This window comes from Mobula birostris, chromosome 2 (assembly GCF_030028105.1).
Source record: "Mobula birostris isolate sMobBir1 chromosome 2, sMobBir1.hap1, whole genome shotgun sequence".
Classification (NCBI taxonomy): Eukaryota; Metazoa; Chordata; class Chondrichthyes; order Myliobatiformes; family Myliobatidae; genus Mobula; species Mobula birostris.
Genome location: NC_092371.1, coordinates 143292092 through 143316127, shown reverse-complemented (window position 1 = coordinate 143316127; position 24036 = coordinate 143292092).

The window sequence follows — 24036 nt, the reverse complement described above, 5'->3', positions numbered from 1 at the left end:
GCTAGTGTGGAAATTACAGGGGCTCTAGCAGAGGTACTTAAAATGTTCTTAGCCACGAGTGAGGTGCCGGAGGATTGGAGGATAGCTAATATTGTTCTGCCATTTAAGAAAGGTTCTAAGAATAAGCCAAGAAATTATAGATCTGTGAGCCAGGTGCCGGTAGTGGGTAAATTATTGGAAGGCACTCTAAGAGACCTGATATATAAGTATATGTATAGACAGGATCTGATTAGGGACAGTAAACATCTTTGTGCATAGTACATCATGTCTAACCAACCTTATAGAGCTTTTAGAGGAGGTTACCAGGAAAGCTGATGAAGGCAAGGTAGTGGATGTTGTCTACATGGGCTTTTTCGAGGCCTTTGAAAAGATCCCGCATTGGAGGTTGGTCAAGAAGGTTCAATCATTTTTGGTAGGGCACTGAGGAGTGCACTAAATCAGAGGGATCTAGGGGACACAGATTCATCTCTTCTTGAAAGTGGCTTCACAGGAAGAAAGAGTTGCAAAAGGAGCTTTTTGCACATTGGCCCTCATAAATCAAAAGAATTGAGTACAGGAGTTGAGATGTTACGTTGAAGTTGTATAAGACATCGATGAAGCCTAATTTGGAGCAGATCTAGAGGTCATGGATTAAAGGTGAAAGGTAAAATGTTGAGGAGGAACACAGGGAGAACTTCTTCACTCAGAGGACGGTGATTGTGTGGAAGAAATGGTCAGTGACGTGGGGAATGCAGATTCAACCTCAACATTTAAGAGAAATTTGGATAGTAACATGGATGAGAGGGATATCGAGGTCTAAGGTAAGGTGCAGATTGATGGAATTAGCCAGAATAATAGTTCAGCATGGAAAGAAGGTCCTACTTCTGCGCTGTAGTGATGTACAAATCTATGACCTTGTTTCACAGGATCATAGGTATTATTAAGACATGTTGCACATTAATATAAATGGGTGACTTGACCCTCTGCCTCCTTCTGCTCCAGCTCTCCCACTATACCCTCTCTTTTCTGTATTTTCTCCCCATGGGAAAAATCACTTCACCTGCTTCCACCTGCAAGTCTCTCTAGTTCGAACTGCTGTTCAGGCTGCTACACAACACCAATATTCTAACAAGTACTCAGCTCTTCTGAGGTGCAGAGACAGCAAGCTAATGGACACAACTGGTCGTCAATGAGCACAACTCATAATTGGGGTTCCTCATGGATGTCAAGGGCCATGCTGGAGGTGAGTATCCTTTGTCTCTTGCATGACAGCTCCTGTGCTTGCGTACTGGAATGAAAAGAACTGAGAGCGTGTCTGGAGAAACATGCTACTTCACAGGAAATTTAATATATGCACACATTGTTCGTCATGAATGTATCTTACAGCTTACAAATTGCTGATTTCTTTAGTTTGTGTCTAGCTGAAAGCACAATAGCTATGGGTGTCCAGAAAACGAAAGCACGCTCATTTGAGCTGAGGCTGAGTTGTATAATGAACAAGCGGTCCAGTAGAAGAATGGGGGGGGGAGATCTCATTAAAACCTATCGAATGTTGAAGGGCCAAGACAGAGTGAATGTGGAGAAGATGTTTCCTATAGTGGGGCAGTCTAGGACCAGAGGGCACAGCCTCAAAATAGAAGGATGTCCATTTAGAACAGAGTTAAGGGGGGATTTACTTAGCCAGAGGGTGGTGAATCTGTTGAATTTCTTGCCAAGTCATTGAATATATTTAAAGTGGAAGTTGATAGGTTCTTGATTAGCCTTGGCATCAAAGATTATGGGGAGATGGCAGGAGAATGGAATTGAGAGGGAAAATGGATCAGCCATGATGAAATGACAGAGCAGATTCAGTGGGCCAAATGGCCTAATTCTGCTCCAATATCTTATGGTCTTATGGTCTACCCTTTGCATTTAGCTTCAGTGACCTTGGTTATGCTTCTGATGTGCCCTGGTAACACTAGAGCAGGTTTCTCAACTGGGGTTCTGTGAGAAGTTGTTAGGTGTTCTGTGAGAGATTGTAATTTAAAAAAAACATAGTCTTTTTAAACCGCGCAACGCACAATGCTAACACTCACTGTGGTGTACAATGACCGAGCAGCCCCATTAGCAATCTCATTACGAGTCTCTCAGCCCAGTATGGCAGTGCACAATAGGACCATGTTTATTGAGTTGAGTCCGGGGCAGGGAGGATGGTAGGCTGATGAGGAGCGTGAAGTGTGTTTTCCGATCATTGAATGGATTTGCCCAACTTGGGCTGTGATGTCAACCTCTCCCTATAAAATACAGGGGGGTATTTTATTAACCCCTGTATTTCACAGACATGTCTGACTGTCTAATGTGGTGATTTTTGAAGAGGAGGTGTGAGATGGAAGAGGAGGATTCTAAGCCTAGGCCTGTGGACAATTCTGATAAGATTAATGATGAAGAATTACAATCTTCTGAGTCATTTCACTGCACTAGTGCAGCAATGGACACAAGAAAAGTCCGACTTTACACTGAAAGCTACTTGTTAATGAGTTTTACATGGACTGGTGATCCAAGTTGTCCTATTCCATTGTGCCTAGTCTGTGGTACACAACTTACAAATACAAAAATGGTTCTAGTAAAATTGAAAAGACCCTTAACTACAAATCACAGCCAAGACACCTAAATGTGCTGATTATTTTAAACAGCCATTGGAATCTCAAAACAAACAGAGTAAAGCTTTTGTTCATAAAGTTACAGTCAGTAAAAGGATTCAGGGAGAAAGTTATTTAGTAGCAGAATTTATTAGGCAGAAAAGGAAAAGTCACACAGTGAGATCTAGTAATGCTAGCATGTAAAATTATAGTGGGACAAGACGCAGCACGAGAAATTGAAAAGTTCACTGTCAAACATTACGAGAAGTTGACATGTTGATGACATGTCACATGATGTTGAAGACGTTTTGTGTGATAAACTGAAAACCGAACAACTTCTCTATCCAGGTCAATGAGTCAACAAATTTCACCAATAATTGTCATGTTGTAGCATTTGTATGATTATAAATGATGGTGAAGATCAAGGAAACCAAGTGGCCAGTGCCTGAGTGGGCCAGTGAAGGAGTGGAGCTTTGAGGATTTGACTCGAGAGATTCTGGCAGTTTTGGCAGTTGGTCTGTGCAATCAAGTCAATCAAGATTTGAATAGATCAGCAGAAAGCCGTTGATTAGACAATCAAGATTTGAATAGCTCAGACTCAGCAGAAAGCAGCTGATTGGGCAGTCGAGGTCAGGTGACCAAACATTTTGAAAAGCTAAAACAGATAAATAGAGGGATAGCTCAAGCAAAGCGGCCAGTGCCTGAGTGGGCCAGTGAAGGAGTGGAGCTTTGAGGCCTTGACTCGAGAGGCTTCGACGAGAAGAGGCGGAGGACAAGCTAGCTCGCAGTTAGTTTTCACAATGTCTCCTGAGACGGTGATGTGCCTCTCATGTGAGATGTGGTAGTCTTGGGGGAACTCCCCTCTCCCGCAGAGTCACATCTGCCAGAAGTGTATACGGCTGGGCGATCTGGAAGACCGTGTAAGGAATCTGGAGCAGCAGCTGGATAACCTTCAACTCATAAGGGAGAATGAGGCAGTCATAGATGAGGGCTACAGGGAGGTAATCACACCGAGGCTGTCGGAAGCAGGTCGTTGGGTGACAATCAGAGGGGGGAAAGCGAAGGTGAGCAGACAGGTAGTGCAGAGCACCCCTGTAGCCATTCCCCTGAATAATAAGTTTACCATCCTGGATACTGTTGGCAGGGACGACCGACCAGGTGTGAGCAGGGCCTGCGAGGGGGATGGGACCCAGAGCGATAGAGCAGTGAAAGAAGTGCATGGAGTAAAGCCAGATCTAACATATAGAGAGACTTTGAGGAAAGAGAAGCAGAATAAACGGTGTAAAGACAGTAAGGTAGAAGGGCTGAAATGTGTGTACCTCAATGCAAGAAGCATCAGGAACAAAGGTGATGAACTGAGAGCCTGGATACATACGTGGAATTATAATGTAGTGGCCATTACAGAGACTTGGCTGGCACCAGGGCAGGAATGGATTCTTAATATTCCTGGATTTCAGTGCTTTAAAAGGGATAGAGAGGGCGGAAAAAGGAGAGGAGGGGTGGCATTACTGGTCAGGGATACTATTACAGCTACAGAAAGGGTGGGTAATGTAGCAGGATCCTCTTTTGAGTCAATATGGGTGGAAGTCAGGAACAGGAAGGGAGCAGTTACTCTATTGGCCCCCTGGTAGCAGCAGAGATACAGAGGAGCAGATTGGGAGGCAGATTTTGGAAAGATGCAAAAATAACAGGGTTGTTATCATGGGTGACTTTAACTTCCCTAATATTGATTGGCACCTGATTAGTTCCAAGGGTTTAGATGGGGCAGAGTTTGTTAAGTGTGTCCAGGACAGATTCCTGTCACAGTGTGTTGACAGGCCGACTATGGGAATGCCATACTAGATCTAGTACTAGGAAATGAACCGGGTCGTCACAGATCTCTTAGTGGGTGAGCATCTGGGGGACAGTGACCACCGCTCCCTGGCTTTTAGCATTATCATGGAAAAGGATAGAATCAGAGAGGACAGGAAAATTTTTAATTGTGGAAAGGCAAATTATGAGGCTACAGGACTAGAACTTGCGGGTGCGAATTGGGATGATGTTTTTGCAGGGAAATGTACTATGGACATGTGGTCGATGTTCAGAGATCTCTTGCGGGATGTTAGGGATAAATTTGTCCCAGTGAGGAAGATAAAGAATGGTAGGGTGAAGGAACCATGGATGACAAGTGAGGTGGAAAATCTAGTCAGGTGGAAGAAGGCATCATACATGAGGTTTAGGAAGCAAGGATCAGATGGGTCTATTGAGGAATATAGGGAAGCAAGAAAGGAGCTTAAGAAGGGGCTGAGAAGAGCAAGAAGGGGGCATGAGAAGGCCTTGGCGAGTAGGGTAAAGGAAAACCCCAAGGCATTCTTCAATTATGTGAAGAAAAAAAGGATGACAGGAGTGAAGGTAGGACCGATTAGAGATAAAGGTGGGAAGATGTGCCTGGAGGCTGTGGAAGTGAGCGAGGTCCTCAATGAATACTTCTCTTCGGTATTCACCAATGAGAGGGAACTTGATGATGGTGAGGACAATATGAGTGAGGTTGATGTTCTGGAGCATGTTGATATTAAGGGAGAGGAAGTGTTGGAGTTGTTAAAATACATTAGGACAGATAAGTCCCCAGGGCCTGACGGAATATTCCCCAGGCTGCTCCACGAGGCAAGAGAAGAGATTGCTGAGCCTCTGGCTAGGATCTTTATGTCCTCGTTGTCCACGGGAATGGTACCGGAGGATTAGAGGGAGGCGAATGTTGTCCCCTTGTTCAAAAAAGGTAGCAGGGATAGTCCGGGTAATTATAGACCAGTGAGCCTTACGTCTGTGGTGGGAAAGCTGTTGGAAAAGATTCTTAGAGATAGGATCTATAGGCATTTAGAGAATCATGGTCTGATCAGGGACAGTCAGCATGGCTTTGTGAAGGGCAGATCGTGTCTAACAAGCCTGATAGAATTCTTTGAGGAGGTGACCAGGCATATAGATGAGGGTAGTGCAGTGGATGTGATCTATATGGATTTTAGTAAGGCATTTGACAAGGTTCCACATGGTAGGCTTATTCAGAAAGTTAGAAGGCATGGGATCCAGGGAAGTTCGGCCAGATGGATTCAGAATTGGCTTGCCTGCAGAAGGCAGAGGATGGTGGTGGAGGGAGTACATTCAGATTGGAGGGTTGTGACTAGTGGTGTCCCATAAGGATTTGTTCTGGGACCTCTACTTTTCTTGATTTTTATTAACAACCTGGATGTGGGGGTAGAAGGGTGGGTTGGCAAGTTTGCAGACGACACAAAGGTTGGTGGTATTGTAGATACTGTAGAGGATTGTCAAAAATTGCAGAGAGACATTGATAGGATGCAGGAGCGGGCTGAGAAGCAGCAGATGGAGTTCAACCCAGAGAAGTGTGAGGTGGTACACTTTGGAAGGACAAACTCCAAGGCAGAGTACAAAGTAAATGGCAGGATACTTGGTAGTGTGGAGGAGCAGAGGGATCTCGGGGTACATGTCCACAGATCCCTGAAAGTTGCCTCACAGGTGGATAGGGTAGTTAAGAATGCTTATGGGGTGTTAGCTTTCATAAGTCCAGGGATAGAGTTTAAGAGTCGTGATGTAATGATGCAGCTCTATAAAACTCTGGTTAGGCCACACTTGGAGTACTGTGTCCAGTTCTGGTCACCTCGCTATAGGAAGGATGTGGAAGCATTGGAAAGGGTACAGAGGAGATTTACCAGGATGCTGCCTGGTTTAGAAAGTTTGCATTATGGTAAGAGATTAAAGGAGCTAGGGCTTTACTCTTTGGAGAGAAGGAGGATGAGAGGAGACATGATAGAGGTGTACAAGATAATAAGAGGAATAGATAGAGTGGATAGCCAGCGCCTCTTCCCCAGGGCACCACTGCTCAATACAAGAGGACATGGCTTTAAGGTAAGGGGTGGGAAGTTGAAGGGGGATATTAGAGGAAGGTTTTTTGCTCAGAGAGTGGTTGGTGCGTGGAATGCACTGCCTGAGTCAGTGGTGGAGGCAGATACACTAGTGAAGTTTAAGAGACTATTAGACAGGTATATGGAGGAATTTAAGGTGGGAGCTTATATGGGAGGCAGGGTTTGAGGGTCGGCACAACATTGTGGGCCGAAGGGCCTGTACTGTGCTGTACTATTCTATGTTCTATGTTTGCAAACAGCTGCCTGAAACAAGCAACGGCCAAGATGTATTTAATGCTTTGTCTTTATATTTGGAAATAGAAGGTCTGTCTTCGAGGAACTGAGTTAGCATCTGTACTGATAGTGTCCCATCAACGGCTGGCTCCATGAGAGTTTTCTTTTCTCACGTTAAAAAAAAAAATCCCCACATTGTCACAACACACTTTCTTCACAAAGAGGTGCTGATGTCAAAAACTCTTAAAGATGAAATGGAAAAATTTCTGGATGATGCTACAAAAATGGCTAACTTTATTAAACGAAGACCAGTTCACTAGAGAATGTTTAAAAATCTGAAAAGCTGGACAGAGTGCACACCAATCTCCTGCTACATACAGAAATCCAGTGGCTTGGCTGAGGAAAACTTCTCAACAGGGTGTTTGAGCTGAATGGTGAATTGTAGGAGTATTCTCTCCTACCAATGGAAACAACTTTCTTACTTGTATCTTATCTATCCCTTTCAAAATTTTGTATGTTTCTATAAGATCCCCTCTCATTCTTCTGAATTCTAGAAAGTATAGTCCCAGGTGACTCAATCTCTCCTCATAGGTTAACCCCTTCATCTCTGGAATCAACCTGGTGAACCTCCTCTGCACTGCCTCCAAAGCCAGTATATCCTTCCTCAAGAATGGAGACCAGAACTGCACAGAGTGCTCCAGGTGCGGCCTCACCAGTACCCTATATAGTTGCAGCATGACCTCCCTGCTCTTGAATTCAATCCCTCTAGCAATGAAGGCCAACATTCTGTTTGCCTTCTTAATAACCCGTTGTACCTGCAAGCCAAATTTTTTCCTTGGCTTACGATTTTTAGTAACTTTACTATTCAACATTGTTAATAAATTTTCATGTTGTAAATCGCATTAATTAAAATCAATTTACTACCTTTATTTAAATTAAATCTACCAAGCCTACCTTGAGAAAAATTAAATCACATTTTGGCTTAAGCCAGTTATTTAACAGAAATTTATTATGTTTGCCTTATGAGTTTTTAAAATTTATGAAATGGAAAGAAAGAGATTAATTTCAAGAAAGTTAAGCTAAGCTTAACTACCTGTTCTTTTTTCAAGAACAGTTGGCTAAAACTTCATTCTCTACTCAAAAGTGCATTGACAATTATTTTTGGATTATTATATCTACAATTTAGCGATCACGCTAACGTACCATGAGTGTAGATATAATAATTTTTATGCAGGGGTTCTTTGAGACCTGAAAGCTATTTCAAGGTTCCTCCAGGGCAAAAAGTTTGAGAAAGGCTGCCCTGGGGCAATGACAGCTGAGATTGGTGGTCACTTTCACAGCCATTAATAATTCATGGTAGCCAGGTGTGCCAAGGAGCAACCTGGACCTCTGTGAAGACTAGGAATATTGTCACACTCAGATGTAGAAAGACTCTTCATTGCTGTTTACATAACAATTTTGTTTTACCAGTCAGGTTTTTTAGCCCTGAGCTGGAGCTCCTAAGCCTGGAATACAGATGGACCACTCTTAGTCTGTCCTCCACCCTCTGATCTAATTGACATGGGTGACCTTACTAAGAACCAGAGCATAAAGCCCTGACTCCAGCCAACACAGCTCTCTGGGTCATTGAGGCACGCAATCCTCCAAACCACGACAAGGTTGTAGTCCTCTTGGAGGTTGCTCTCCAAGCTGCTGCTCAACCTTACCTAATCCTTACATTTTGATACTAGCCTGACGAGTTCTGGGAATCGTCCTAAGTTTCAAGTGATTAAATAATTAAAAGGATTCAAAGTAAATTTATGATCAAAGCATGTATGTGGTAAACAACCATGAAATCCGTCTTCCGCACAGACAGTCACAAAAAACAAAGAAGAACCATGGAACCAACCCATTCAAAGAAAAATGTCAAACGTCAACCCCCCCCACGCGCAAACAGCAACAAGAAGTACAAGCAAAAACACAGAATATAAAACACAAAATCCAAAGGCATATTTCAGTACAGTTCAACTCTATGTTCATTATTTCCTCAGTAATACTATCAGCTTTTAAGTACCCTACTCTCAGATTCCTAAATCTGAGAGTAGGAGGAGGAGAGGATGGCGGCGCGACGGCACTTCGGTGGTGATGGCTGTTATCTGTCAAGTAGGGGGACCGTGCACAATACTGATTTGATGGAGACGGACGTGGGAGTACGGAGGAACATCTGGAAAACTTCTGAAATGCCCACTTCGCTGCCGCTGCTACTGTGTAGTAACCGGAATCTCCGGAGCAGAAGGCCCCGAAATCCTCGGCTTTGCGCGTTTCAGCGGCCGGGGCGAGGTCGAAGATGCTTGGTAGAGGATGGCACTCGGGAGGCTGTATCGGAGAGGCTGGTCGGAAGCTCGAAGTTTTCGGACAGATGGACTCAGTGTTGGCTGTGGTCGGCTGCTTCCAAGGTATCGGCAAGTTGACGGTGCCTGGAGGTTTATGGCAGGGAGTTTCTCCCTTTTGCTGCCTGCTATCGGGGACTCGGGAGTCGATCGACTCGGGGACTTTTGAGACTTTATTTACCATGCCCATGGTTTGTTCTTCATCAGATCATGGTATTGCTTTGCACTGTTGTAACTATATGTTATAATTATGTGGTTCTGTCAGTGTTAGTCTTTGGTTTGTCCTGTTTTCTGTGATATCACTCCAGAGAAACATTGTATCATTTCTTAATGCATGTATGCATTTCTAAATGACAATAAAAGAGGACTGAGTGTTCTCATAATCTAAAAAAAATCTAATTTTCCTTAACCTGTGCAAAGGTCCCTTAATATAAATACAGCAGAGCTGCTTGGATTTGGTTAAACAGTAGATTTATCTTTGCTGAATGCACAATCAATACAGGTAAACCATTAGAGCTCTAGAGTGCTCATGTCTTACTGAATTGTATCCTCTGGTTAATTAAATTTCAATTTCACTCTTTTAAGTGCTGTTCCCAAGATTGAATTAGATTGGATTCAATAAAGGAATGAGAGGGAATATGGGGAACTATGGATCATTGCTTTCCTCTGAATATTTTTGTTTCTTTTTTTTTATTTTATTTTTATTTGGATAAGGAATTCACAAATATCATGTACTTTTTTCACACATATAACCTTTTCCATTTTTTTATATGTATAAAACTACAATTATTTATACATTCTTAAGTACACATTGAGATGATATAAAAGGAAAATAAACATTTAAATAGATGACTCTCCTAATGATTTATACTGCTCTTCTCATCAACACAGTAATATTGCTAACGTAAGAATATTTTTGTTTCATAAAATTTGCAATACAAACATTCATCTGTCATCACACACTGTACCAAGCATTTACTTATAATATGCTACAATATTTACACAATATCGATATGACATCAATAGCTTATTTCCAAACATTTCATCAGCAAAAAGCTAGAGAGGTCATTACACAGGGTCCTGCTCCTCAGTATTCAGTGACCTGTAGGTCCTAAAATACAGACTTTTTTCTTATAGGCATTATGGAGTCCGTATCAGGTTTCAGTGCTTCTTTCAGCTTGCAGCCCTGCACCTTGAAATGTGTGAGTCTGCAGCACTGAGTTATGGACAGCTCCTTGCACAGGAAGACAAAGTACAAAGGACAAAGTTCAAATTAAATTTATTATCAAAGTACATATATGTCACCATATACAACCCTGAGGTTGTTTTCTTGTGGGTATACACAGCTAGTCCAAGAAACAGAATTCAATTAATGAAAGATCGTGTCCAGCCAATGTGCAAAAGCCAATAAACAATGCAAATGAAAAAAAGAAAAATAAATAAATAAACAAACAGTAAATATTGGGAACATGAGATGAAGACTCCTTGAAAGTGAGTCCATAGATTGTGCGTTCTGTTCAGTGATGGGGCAAGTGAAGTTAAGTAATGTTATCCCCTGTCATTCAAGAGCCTGATGGTAGAGGGGTAATAACTGTTCCTGAATTTGGTTGTGTGGGTCCTGAGGCTTCTGTACTTTCTTCCTGATGGCAGCAGCAAAAACAGAGCATGTCCTGGGTGGTGGGGGTCCCTGTTGGTGGATGCTGCTTTCCTGTAACAGCTCTCCTTGTTGATGTGTTCAATGGTGGGAAGCACTTTACACATGATGGACTGGGGAGATCCACTAATTTTGTAGGATTTTCCATTCAAGGGCATTGGTGTTTTCATACCAGGCTGAGCGGTAACCAGTCAATATACTCTCCATCACACATCTATAGAAGCTTGTCAACGTTTTAGATGCCATCTTGAATTTTTGAAAATCTTCTAACAAAGTAGAAGTGCCACTGTACTTTCTTCGAAACAGCACTTAACGTGCTGGGCCCAGGACAGATCCACTAAAATGATAACACCAAGGAATTTAAAGTTGCCTACCTTCTCCACCTCTGATCCCCTGATGAGGACTGGCTCATAGACCTCCAGCTTCCTCCTCCTGAAGTCAAAAATCAGCTCCTTGGGGTTGCTGACATTGAGTAAAGGGGTGTTATTGTGGCACCAGTCAGCCAGATTTTTTGATGATTCATCAACACCTTTGGTTTGGCCAAAGACAGTCAGCAAACTTAAATATGGCATTGACGCTCTGCTTAGTCTCACAATCATAAGTATAAAGTGAGTAAAGCACAGGCCTAATCACACAGCCTTGTGGAGGAGATGTTTTTGTCAATCCAGACTGACTGAGGTCTGAAAGTGAGGCAATCGAGGATCCAATTGCACAAGAAGGTATTGGGGCCAAGGTCTTGAAGCTTATTGATTAGTTTTGAGTGGATGACAATACTGAATGCTGGTCTGTGATCAATAAAGAGCATCCTGATGCATGAACTCACAGATGATGGTGATGGCAACATTCAATATCTCCAGTGTCTCATTAAGTTTCAATAGGTACACTTAATGTCAGAGAAATGTATACAATACACATCCTGAAATTCTTTTTCTTCACAAACATCCACGAAAGCAGATGAGTGCCCCAAAGAATGAATGACAGTTAAACATTAGAACCCCAAAGCACCCCCCAGCTCCCTAACCCACACACAAGCAGCAGTAAGGCAATGAAACCCCTCCATCCCCACCAGCAAAAAGTATCAGTACCCTCCACTGAGCACTCAAGCATGCCGCAAGCAACAATAAAGACAGAGACTTGCACCATGAAGGGTTAATTATGAAACATAGACCTCCATCAGTTGCCTTCTCTGAATCAGCCTTCAGGTCTAGCCAACGTACCCAGAGAGAGCCATGTCCCTGTGAAACACAGAACAGCAATTTCTCATTACTCTCAACATAGAACTCTTACCCTTATGTCCTCAGTTTTATTCTCCAGCGACTGTACATTTGCTGACAAGATGCTAGGTAGAGGAACTTTCATTTCTTGGCATTTCAGCCTGGCTTGGAGATCTCCCCTCCTTCCTCTCTTCCGACCATGACAATGTACTTTCACCCATTTAAAGGTGCCATATCTGCATGTTTGAGAGTTAGGTCCACCTAGGCTTTCAGAAGATCGTGAAATCACTAGTTCATTAAGACGGTTCAAAAGTATGTTGCATCAAGGGAAATTACAGGCTGCAGATTGTAGTGGGAGTAGTTCAGAAGATGTGTATTCAAAAGTATTTTAAGCAGCAAATGGCACCGTGACTCCCTGGAGCCATCTTAGCTGCAAAGTCTCAGGTAGACCAAGGTGAAGATATCAAACTCGACGTGCTTCTCTAACACAAGCTGCAGATCAATTTGCTGTCTAACAGATACCCCACTGCCCAGGTGTAGTCTCAGCAGCCTGTATCCACAGTCAGTTTCCTGTTTTGTCAATGGTTTACCCTGCATTTTCCCCACTGCAGTAACCATTCAGGAATTTTTGCTGATATACCACATGATTACGTTACGCAATACTATAATTCTTTGATGCTTCAATTGTACGGTGTCCCAGGCAGGAGTTGAGTAGAAGGCACAAAAGGACGATTTCCACACATTCCTACCTCATTCAACTGAGCTACAGTCTTCAGTTCCATATGAGTGATCAGACCTTCCACAGTTCTTTTAGAAGGTTCAAATCAATTTTCATACTCAGTTTTTCCAAGGCCTGAGACTGTCCTGGCCACAATATGAGATCTGGAATAAATGACTGGTGGAAATAGAAGGCACCAAGAATAAAAGTGACCAGGATTTAAGAAATCCTGGGATGAAGAGGGTCAGGAATAAAGGAAATCAGGAATCAAGGGTATGGTGTATTCAAATATTCATGGTGTATATTTAATATTTGAGTACACAACAAAGGGAGTGATGAATAAAGAGGCCAGGTATTCTTTGGCAGTGTTAACAAGGCCAGCACAGCCTGGCTGTGGTTGTTAGTCTAATCACATATCATTCATCAGCAGTTTTTGATTCCAGTTGTTCTTTGCCTTTCATTTTATCTATGGGTCAGTACTAATCTCCACATCTCCGAAACACTGAGCATTCTATCTTTCATCATAGCCACACTATCTCAGCCATTCCTGGCACAGGGTGGTCATAGGTGAAGCTCTCCTCCAGCTTGCAGGCTAATTTAAAACAAAGTGGTCTTCTTGGGTCTTACGTTACAGCATTTATGGTACTATGTGAACTGTTAGATCCCATGGCTTATTTTCAGTAACCCTCAGAGTGTGAGTGGAGAGTTATTTGTCAGAATTTCCTCTCTGCACAATCAATGACTCATTCAAGATTAATGCTGCCAGTTAGGAAAACAACATCAAAAGCAGGCCAGTTTAATGTTTTTATTCCTCATTGACTGAAGAAACGTCTGGAAGTAGTTTAGAACTTGATGTAGTTAGAAATAAAGTTAAAGGTAAAACAGAGAAATATGAAATAGAAAGTAAATAGGGAGAAAATTGTCATAAGACAAATTGCAAATCTTAGATGTACTTATTTAATATCAATCAAGTAACTCACAAAATCTGTGCAAATGTGAACAGAAACAAAAAAACTTAGCTTACTGAGATTATATTTTCTGTTCTTCTAATTTCATCAAATGGTTAAGCAAAGTTTATCATTTAATTTTCAGATTTGCTAATCATCTGTTTTCTATCTGTGTTTTAATCCCATCTCCTTTGGCTATTTAATATTCAAGATTTGGTTGCCTTTCCCCTGTGTTCTGCCTCTATTCACCCAGTTGGGAGCACCCTCATTAAGATAAATGATTATGATAAATCTTGAATTAATGTGCCCTCCTCTTTTCCTAGCAGTGTGGTAAATCCTTTTCACTTCAATTGCCTAGACAGTCTGGGGTTTCAGTTCTGATTTTCTTATTTGCATTGATTCATTTCATTTTTTATCCATTGCACAGTAGTCACATTAATAATTCAATATACACATACAGCTTGTCACATCTAAGCTTCATCTGAATTCTTTCAGTTCTCCATATAGAACCATTATCGTAAATTTTCATTTGATCATATTGTTCACACATTGTAAATAGAACTCTCTTATTGATTTTTTTACAATGGAGACTATTACGTCTATAAATATTTGTTACCTTTATTTGAATTTGATTGCTAATTGATTGTTTTTATTAACTCTATTGCAATTGACAGTGGTCTCCATTTATCCTGCCTCCATTTTGTTCTTCTTCCTATTTTCTCCACATTTGTATATTCTCTCAGACTACGTGAAAGGAAAAAGTTACAGAAAAGTTAGAGAATTTAGATCACAGAACAGTAGAGCACAACACAGGCATTTGGCCATGATTTTGTGCCAACCCAAATTTAATATTGAGTACGGAAAGCAGCAATGTCCCATTACAGAGCACAAGATGTTATTCATTCAGGTTGGATCGTGGCTTGTTGTAATGGTACAGAGGCCACAGATAGACAGGGCAGAGTGGGATTGGGATGGAGAATTAAAATGGCAAGCAATCAGAAACTCAGAGTTACTTCTGTGGACAGGGTGTACATACTCTGTCAATCGATCACCCAGTCTGTGTTTGGTTACCCCAATGTAGAGGAGACTACATTATGAACACCAGACATGGTAGACTGGAAAAAGTGTAACTAAGTTGCTTCACTTCAGAAGACCATTTGGATCCCCGGATGATGGAAAGGAAAGAAGAGAAAGGGGATAAGCACTGTATCTGCTGTAGTTGTATGAGAAAATGCCACATGATAGGCAACGGTTAATGGGGATACAAAAGCCGATCAGGGGATCTCAAAGGGACTCATCTCTTGAAAGGCAAGGGGGATGGGAGTACATTATACTTATGTCTGATGGTGAAATCTAGTTGCAGCTGACAGTAATTGTGAAGAATCATCTTTATCACACATGCTGCTCAGCCATCTGAATGTTTCCAACACTTTTCTGTTTTGGTTCAGATCACAGTAACCTACAACTTTTAAAAATTTTCAATTACTTTCTTTCACTGGAGAAAAATACAAACTACTGTCAGAACTCAACTGGTCAGGCAGCATCTGTGGGGAGAGAGGAACGGTTGACTTTTTGGAACAAGACCTTGCATCGGGACTGAACACAAAGGGCAGACTAGCACAGTGCATATCACTGTTTAACTTCCATCTTCCTATTTCGTTATTAAAATAAAAATCTTTATCTAACCTAACCTTATCTGAAACATTAATCGTTAGTTTTTCAATAGTGATGGGTTATTTCTTTTGGCCAACAAGCTTTTATCCAGCTTTCACGATTGCTGAATAAGTTGCAAAAATCAATAGGAATTAACAGGAATCTTTCTATTTTGCAATCAGAATGTTACCTATGTTTCTTCCATCAGGAGGGACAACACCATCCATTCTTAATGGAGTTTAGACAGATAAGAAGGTAATAATGAGGTGATGTTATGCTCCTTGGCTTCTATCATTTTTATTTATTTAGATTGTTTTATTTTTTCCTGAGTTCTCAATAGATTTTGGAAACATTCTAGCATGAACACTTCTCATATCTTTTTTTGTAACTCTTCTGGTATATTCTGCTTTCCCATCTTTTCACCTTATAGAAATTGGTTTTGTTTCAGTTTAAAAGCGAATGTGAGCTCACACTCACTTTTGGTGTGGACGCTGCAAAGGCAGCAGGTTGGGGCGAAGACTCAGTGATTTGCTGTAGCCACCTGTAATGGGGCAGAGCAGTGGCAGAACTGCTAGAGACGCAGCCTCACAGCTCAAGCGACCCAGGTTCAACTTGACCTCTGGTACTGTCTGTGTGATATGGTCTTTGCCGGCTAAAAGGACTATTTCCACACTGTATGACTTAACGACTATGACCATTTTGAGCCAAAACTGCAAGTTTCTCAGCGGCTTTTAAAAGGTGAATATATCCTCTGTATCCCATCTCACTCCATCTTCCCACCACCTTAGCAGGGACAGCATTCTTGTCCTCACCTGCACCCCATGAGCCTCCTTATCTAACACATCATTCTCCACAACTTCTTCCATTTTCAATGGGAACCCACCACCAAACACATCTTTACCCCGCCCACTGTCCACTTTCCACAGGGATCACTTCCTCCACGGTTCCCTGGTCCATTAATTAATTCTCTCCTCACTAATCTCCCTCCTGGCACATATCCCAGTAAGTGACAGAAATGCTACACCTACCCATTTACAAAAAGCCTCAAGGTTTCAAAGTGTGTATACAGTATACAAACCTGAGATTTGTCTTCCCAAACAAAGAAACACCATAGAACCTGACTAAAGAAAAACTCCACACAACAAAGACCATCAAATACCCAACATGCAAACAAAAACAAATCACACAAACAGCAAAAAATGAGAAAATAACACACAGAATGTTAAACATATCAAACCGTAGAGTCCTGCAGAGTCTCTGAAAATGGCTGCAGGCCACAGCTGGAGAGCCAGTTCCACACTGAACTGTCTCAATCAAATCACACAAATAGCAAAACAAAGAGTAAACAAAAACACATAAAACATGAAATGCCGAGTCCCCAAAAGAAAGTCCACAGCCATGTTCAGCACTGAGGACACTAAACAGCAAACCACATAGTCCCCCCGAAAATGAGTCCACAGCCACATGTCACTGAGGTGACTGGAACTTGAAGTGTGGACCCCAAGACTCCTGCACCTTCCTCCAGCAGCAGCAGAGGAAGACCAGTCAAACGCAGGCTGAACACCCCTTTGTTTTCCTCTTTCGTTCTCGTCTATTTTAACCTAGGTCAACACTTCAGTTGGTGTCAAATAATGGAGCTGACCACTGATTTGTGTTCCGCCATTAGGGGTCGATGGTCTCCCCTGCACATTCCACTCTCAACCTCGCCAAATCCCCTAGGAGATCGCAGAAGTGCCGGATTATTTAGTCGACTCAAAGACTCACCCACAAAATGGAAATTACAGACTGCAGTCAATAACAGTTCAGAAGTACACTTAAAAGAATTAGAGTATCTAGTAGCTTCGTGAACTGACTGCAGGATGTCCCCACTGGTCACTGGCGCCATCTTAGAAAGAATCTTACCTTCTCCTCTACCTCCATTCAGGGCCCCAAACAATTCTTCCTGGCGAGGCATCTCTTCACCTAAAAATCTGGTGGGGTTGTCTATTGCATCTGCTGCCCCCAATGGGCCCTACTTTATATTGGTGAGACCCAATGTAAACCAGGGGAACCAGTTTGTTAAACACCTTCACTTCATCCACCAAAAGTAGAATTTCTCAGTGGCCAACCATTTAAAATGCTATCTCCTTTCTCATTCCAGCATGTCAGTCCATGGCCTCCTGTTGTGCCATGATGGGGCCACTCTCAAGGTGGAGAAGCAACACCTCATATTCTGTCCAGGTAGCCTCCAACCTGTTGGCATGAACATCAATCTCTCCTTCTGGTGCTTTTTCACTTCCCCCTTCCCTCTTCTTCTGTTCTCCACTCTGACCTTATACCTTCTCTTCTCACTGGCCTATCACCTCTTGCAGTGTCCCTCCTTCTTCCCTTTCTCCTATGGTCCACTCTCCTCTCCTATCAGATTCCTTCTTCTCCAGCCTTTTACCTTTTCCACCCACCTGGCTTCACCTATCACCTTTTAGCCAGTTCTCCTTCCCTTCCCCCCACCTTTTTAATCTGGCATCTTCCCCTTTCCTTTCCAGTCCTGAAGAAAGACTTATTCATTTCCCTAGATGCTGCCTGACTTACTGAGTTCCTCTAGCATTTTCTGTGTGTTCTTTGTAGCCTTGTCTGATCGCAGATCACCAGTTTATTAAGACTGATTGATGCATCCTCCTGACTAATAATAAAAATACCTCAAGAATTTGAAGAGATGCATCAGATGTCTGAGTTGACATGTGGATCTTGCTAAAATAGCCTCATGTAGATATCAAAAATCATGGCTAACTTCTACCTATTCTAAACACCAAAGCAGAAGAGAATAGTAAAGGTGCTGTCTCCTAGCTTACCCCACCATTCAGTCTGATTACAGCTGATCCAGACTGGCCCCAACTCCCATCTGCTCTTCTGTGCTAGATGCCTGTAACACTCAAATCACTGATCTTTCAAATATCTATCGATCTCCACTTTTAAATATATCTGATAACCTTATCTCCACGATTCTTAGGGCTGTGGCAGGGCATTCCAGAGAGTCTACAGCTTCCAAAAGAATATATTTCTACACACAACAGTTTTAAACAGCCTACCCTTTACTTTGTAACGATGTCTTCTTATTTATGATTCTCTCACTGGGGAAAGCAACTCAACATATACCCTGTCAAGCCCCCTTAGGATCTGATACGTCTGAATTAGATCACCCCTCAGTCTCCTAAACTTCAAGGAACACAGACCTACAAATGCAGGCTTATAAGCCTTGCCTTACAAAGTGATCTTGTCGTGGAGGCCCTAGAGGTGAAAGGTATTAATGGACCACAGGGGATCAGCAAGAGGAACTGGAAGTTGAAGAGGATGAAGAGATCAATTTGCTATTAACTCCAAGAGACAATTGTGTCACACTCGCAGGAGGTCTTCCTTAAGCTCTCTATCTGGGCAAGCATTGACAGCTGCCCTTGAACCTTCTCCCTTTCATTCACATACCCAACATCAACTTCAGACGTTTCACTGCATGACAGGCTCACAATCCCTCTGCTCATGCCAGAACATAACAGTAATTGGCCTTTCATAAATAAAGTTCTGTGCACACAACTCCATTGAAAGCATAATTTCATCAAAAATCTAGAGTTAATATTAACCCCCAATATTGTGCTGGTGTACAAGAAGATAAAATGTTAAAAATCTTAAATGGGAACTCAGCTCCACTCTAACAATCCAATTCAGTAACACCAACAGCTTGTATGTATATCACACTATTATTAACATTGCAAAATTTCACATCAGAATCAAAGTGTTAATTAAACAAAATGTGGCCACGCGTCTGCACTCCCCTTAAATTCCTGGAGCCACTTTCTCAGACACACCTTGAAGCTCTCTATGCTGTGCTCCCCACAAGCTCCTGCTTGTCAAATACAATACCACACCACTGAACCCATGCAATATCTGTTTAAGCTACTTATTTTTTACATCATACAACATTCCTGAGGATAGCAACAACTATTGTACTTTAAAAACTACTACTAGGGACAATTCCAGTCTTTCTCTGAAGCCTTTCCCCATGTTGACTTGCACCTCTCTGACATCCCCCCCCCCCACGTGATCACCGACAGTTCCCTTCCTCATTTCTCTTTCAGCAACCCCACTCTCCAATAACCTTCCAATCTCTCCCTCATGTGGCCCACCACCATACCCCGTCGTTTCCCTTTCGTGCTTTCGCAGAAGTGGTTCTAAGCTGAATGATTTCCCCTTACATCAAGGAGCCAGCTTTCTTAATTAGCAAAAACTTACATGCATCAAACTCGCTTCAATTCATGTAAGAATCCTATGAATTAAAAATGATAATAACAAAATTGAAACTTAATTTTAAAAAATCTGAGATGACTTTGAAGAGTAATTAATTGAATGGTCACACAATAAACAACTTACCTGGAGTCATAATCTATAAATTAAATATTATGAAAAGGAATGATCTAACTGAAAAAGCTGAAATAGATATTTTTTTGCTGATACTGTATTTGACTGTGTGTAATCTGTTAGCAACAAAGAGCTCTGTACAACATCTATAGGATATAGAAGGTGATGAGTAAAATCAATTTCTTCATTGCTTTTGAAAATATCATGAATGCAAAGCAAGATAAACACTGCAGAGGGAAAAAAGAGATGTGACTTACCAATATGTCCATCATGTGTGACATACTGTAACATTCTCCCTGACAAAGGACAACCCTGGCCCAATCATTCAGTTAGGCACCGGGCACTTCAAGTCTTCACCTAGTGAGAACATTGAGACCGTGCAGAGCAATGGATGACAATCTGAAAAACCTACACGTTCACCCAGAATCACATTCTTGCGTCTTCTTTTGTTTTCCTCTGCACTGTTTCTACTGTGTCAAATAAACTTCCCATAATAATTTGATTGAATTCTAGACTACTGGATATCCAAAATCGAAGAACTGGTCAAAATTGTTCAAAATCAGATAATCTGCCAACTCAGATCTGCTCAAAAAATCAATCAAAATGACAAATAAAGTTAGGTGCCAGAAAAATTAACACAGATTTTGTGATCAGCAGCGTCATTCATTATGCCTGCAGCTGCCCACAGACATTTTGTGGGCTTTGCTACAAGAGTGTATATTTGCAAGAAATGTTTGTGTAATCGGGTGAATTGATTGTTTGGCTCAGGTTGAAGATTCTTGAGCAGTTCTGCAGATTTTAAAGGAGAAAGCATAAATTTGAATCGTCCATTTAATGTAAAATCAGTAATAGGAAGTAATACAGAAGGAAAATAAGATGAAAGTAAAAATCAAATGGATAAAAGAGCAAAGAAGTGAAAATAAATTGTAATTTCTCATAACTAAATTGTGTAAGAGTCATACAAATGCAATAAAATCTGCAGATGCTGGAAATCCAAAGCAACACACACAAAATACTGGAGGAACTCAGCAGGCCAGACTCCATCTACAGAAAAGAATAAACAGACTATGTTTCAGTCTGAGACCCTTCTTCAGGATCTTCTTTCAGGTCTCCTGGAGAAGGGTCTCAGCCCACAATGCCGACTGATAACTCTTTTCCATAGATGCTACCTGGTCTGCTGAGTCCCTCCAGCATTTTGTGTGCGTTGCTCTCTAAGAGCAAGACTTTACACTTGCAAAATTAAGATTGTAAAACCAGTGATTGATAGAAAGTAAGTAAGTTAACTAATGAAGCAAATAAAGCTCTTGAATCCTGATTTTTTTCACGTGTTTGGAAATGTGACAATATAGTGGGTAAATACAACTTCATTCCATTTATGTCTTTCAACACTGAACCTATTGATGAAGCAATAGGATAGCAAAGCTTATGGAAATTAGGACAAGTTGGATAACAGCTTCAAAAGATTGTTTTTTAATTAATTGTGGGTAGAAGAGCTACAATCTCTCTTAAAGACGCCCTTGAAATCAAGGATGACTTGCTTGTCTCCAGCTCTTTGAGTTCTAAGATGGCTGATGAGGCCACTGTGGGATCTGCAATGGTGGGCCAATTGGAGCTTATTTGACCATTTCTTTTGGGACTCACTGAAGAAATAATGTAAGCTGTGAACAAAGGGGGGATTGGTGAATGTAGTCTTGGTGAATGTAGTCTTGTAGAATGTAGTGGGTTTTCTAAACATGCTGGATCATCTTTTCAAGATTATTCAGAAAATAAAGTGTTCATGTAGCTTATTGACATAGATGGAATACAGAAAGCAAAGGACAGGTTTAAATGCATCTTTTCTCTCTGGTTGGCAATATATAACAAGATCAACAAAGGGGCTTCAACATTTGGCAGCTCATATAAGTGAATTGAATGAATGCACCAAAGGCAAGAATGGTAAATTTGTTGATAATACAAAGACAGGAAGGATAGTAAATTGTGATGCAGCATAAGGAGGCTTTAAAAAGTAAATTGAAAAATATCTGGAAAATTGAGTATAATGTGGAAAAAAAGTGGAATTGATTATTTTGGCAAGAAAAATTTAAAGGTATTTTATTGAGAACAATGAGACTATATAACTCTGAGATGCATAACATAGTGGTTTCCATGATTCTCAACAAATAATTAGGTAGGCAATAGAATGTGATTATCCATTGTCTGGAAAATTGAACATAAAAATAAAGAAATTGGGCTGCATTTACTACAGGACAATAGTAAGACCACACCATAAGGGCAGCGGCAGATTACTCTAGGTCTTCTTATTTAAGGAGGGTAATGTATTAAAAATAGTTGAGTAAAGATTTATTCGACTACTGCCTGAAATGATGACAGGTCACCTTACAAGGAAAGGATGGAGTTTAGAAAAATGAAACCCTAAGGGGTCATGCAATGGTGGACATTGGAGAAGATATCCTTGCATGGGTGAATCTGCAACCAAGGATTATAGAACTGAGATAGGCAAAAAAGCTTATTTGTGGGTGGTATGACTCCATGTTCCTATAATGTTGTTAAAGGGTAGAACAGGCTTGAGGGGCCGAGTGTGCTATTTCTTCTTTAATTTATGCTTGCATGCTCCGGTTTTCACTTTGGTGGAAGAGTTGTGGAAAGAAAAGGCATTAAATATATCCTTGCTCCTGTCGTTACAAAAAAATTGGGAAAATTTGATTAATTTGTCTATGAGCTTTGTACTGATAGGCAACTATCATGTAAGTATTGTAAACAACAAAAAATGTTTCTTGCTTTCCATCAGGATCCGTATTTATAATTGCACTAATGTATCATTGTACAACCATCACCTAGCAAGAATCCGAATGACTTCCCTTGTAGAAATGATTGGCTCTGGTACTATTAGCCAATTAAGTTAGAAACTTTTGAAAATTATTTTTCTAGTGCATATTGTGAAGACAGGTGTAATTATGCAAGGAGCCGCATCCACAGGGAACTAGTTTATCTTAGTCGCCTAAACTAATTATGTTTCGAGTCTATTGCATCTGTTAAAGATAGAGGGGATTCTCACCCCATCTGTCCGAGTCGGATTTAAATCCTGGTCCCTGAGGAAAATGGACAGTTTCCTAATCCACAGTGCCGGCTGGTATCTTTGGCTTACAATAGAAATAAAGAAAAACATTCTTGATTGCACTCTTTTATGAATAGGGCAATTGATGAATCTGTGGTTTCCTCACAGATACATGTGATGCTGCATTTTTAAACTGCAGGAAGGAGTGTACCTGCACAAGGTCAGGTATCATCATCTCCCCACTTATTCCATGGATCAAGATGATTCACTGTTCTGGCTGGTTAAACTTTTCCAATGGTGACTGGTAGATACTGACAGGCAACCCCTGGGATTCAAACCTAGGACCATCTGGCTAGGAGGCCAGTGCTGGAACTATTAGATTCCTGCCTCTTCAAAAGAGATTTATAATGGGAGCATTCATTCATCATTATTGAGCATTTTAAAAGGTGACAACCTTAAGCGGGCTTTGATTTAAGGGAAAGCCTCTGAATCTCCAGAATGAACACTTCAAGGTATTGTTTAACACTCTCATTTTCCAGGTTAATTTTTGACTCCTCAGTTAGTCTGGCAGTGAATCAAATTAATCACAGGTTGGCCTAAAAATTAATACAGCTGAGAATAAAGTGGTTGGACATCAGCAGAATCACACAGATAATGTGTTTCCAATCTTATCGCTTAAAATCTCACTTAAGAAGCATACCAGGTAGTCTTCTGAGCCAACTTCACATAGCAATTTATCTCATTATTGTTAAAACCATAAAACTTTGCAATTGGCCATATTCCTGTCAATCTACTAATCACTGTTAGTAATATGTTGGTACTTCCAATGTTTTTAAAATCCTTAGACAATCGTCTTCCAATCCTCAATAGATTAAAATAGTTCAAAAAGCACACAGTTGACTGTAACTTGTTTCGCAGTGTCCTGAGGTCATGAAAAAAGCATTATAAATGCAAGGTTTCTTTAACAATATGGAATGAAGGCTCTGTACTGATGTGATAAGGAAACATTTATCTTGTTTGGGTTAAGAACACAGTCAGCTGGTTCTGAAGCAAAGGTTGGCTGTGGGGGTGGTGGGAGTGATGATAACAGAGTATCTTTAATCCCAAGATATCTGGATAAACAAGGTTTGTAATGAACAAGGGCTTCATTGCAGACAATGTCTATTAATGGCACTTGGTACAGCATATTGTTTTCCATTTTTATTTTCAAATGATATTTTATGTGAAATCAAGAGCTGCTTTTGCAAGACTGAGAATATTACTTCAATCTCACAGGGGAAAAATAATTCAATCAATCTTCTTTAGTAGATTATAGT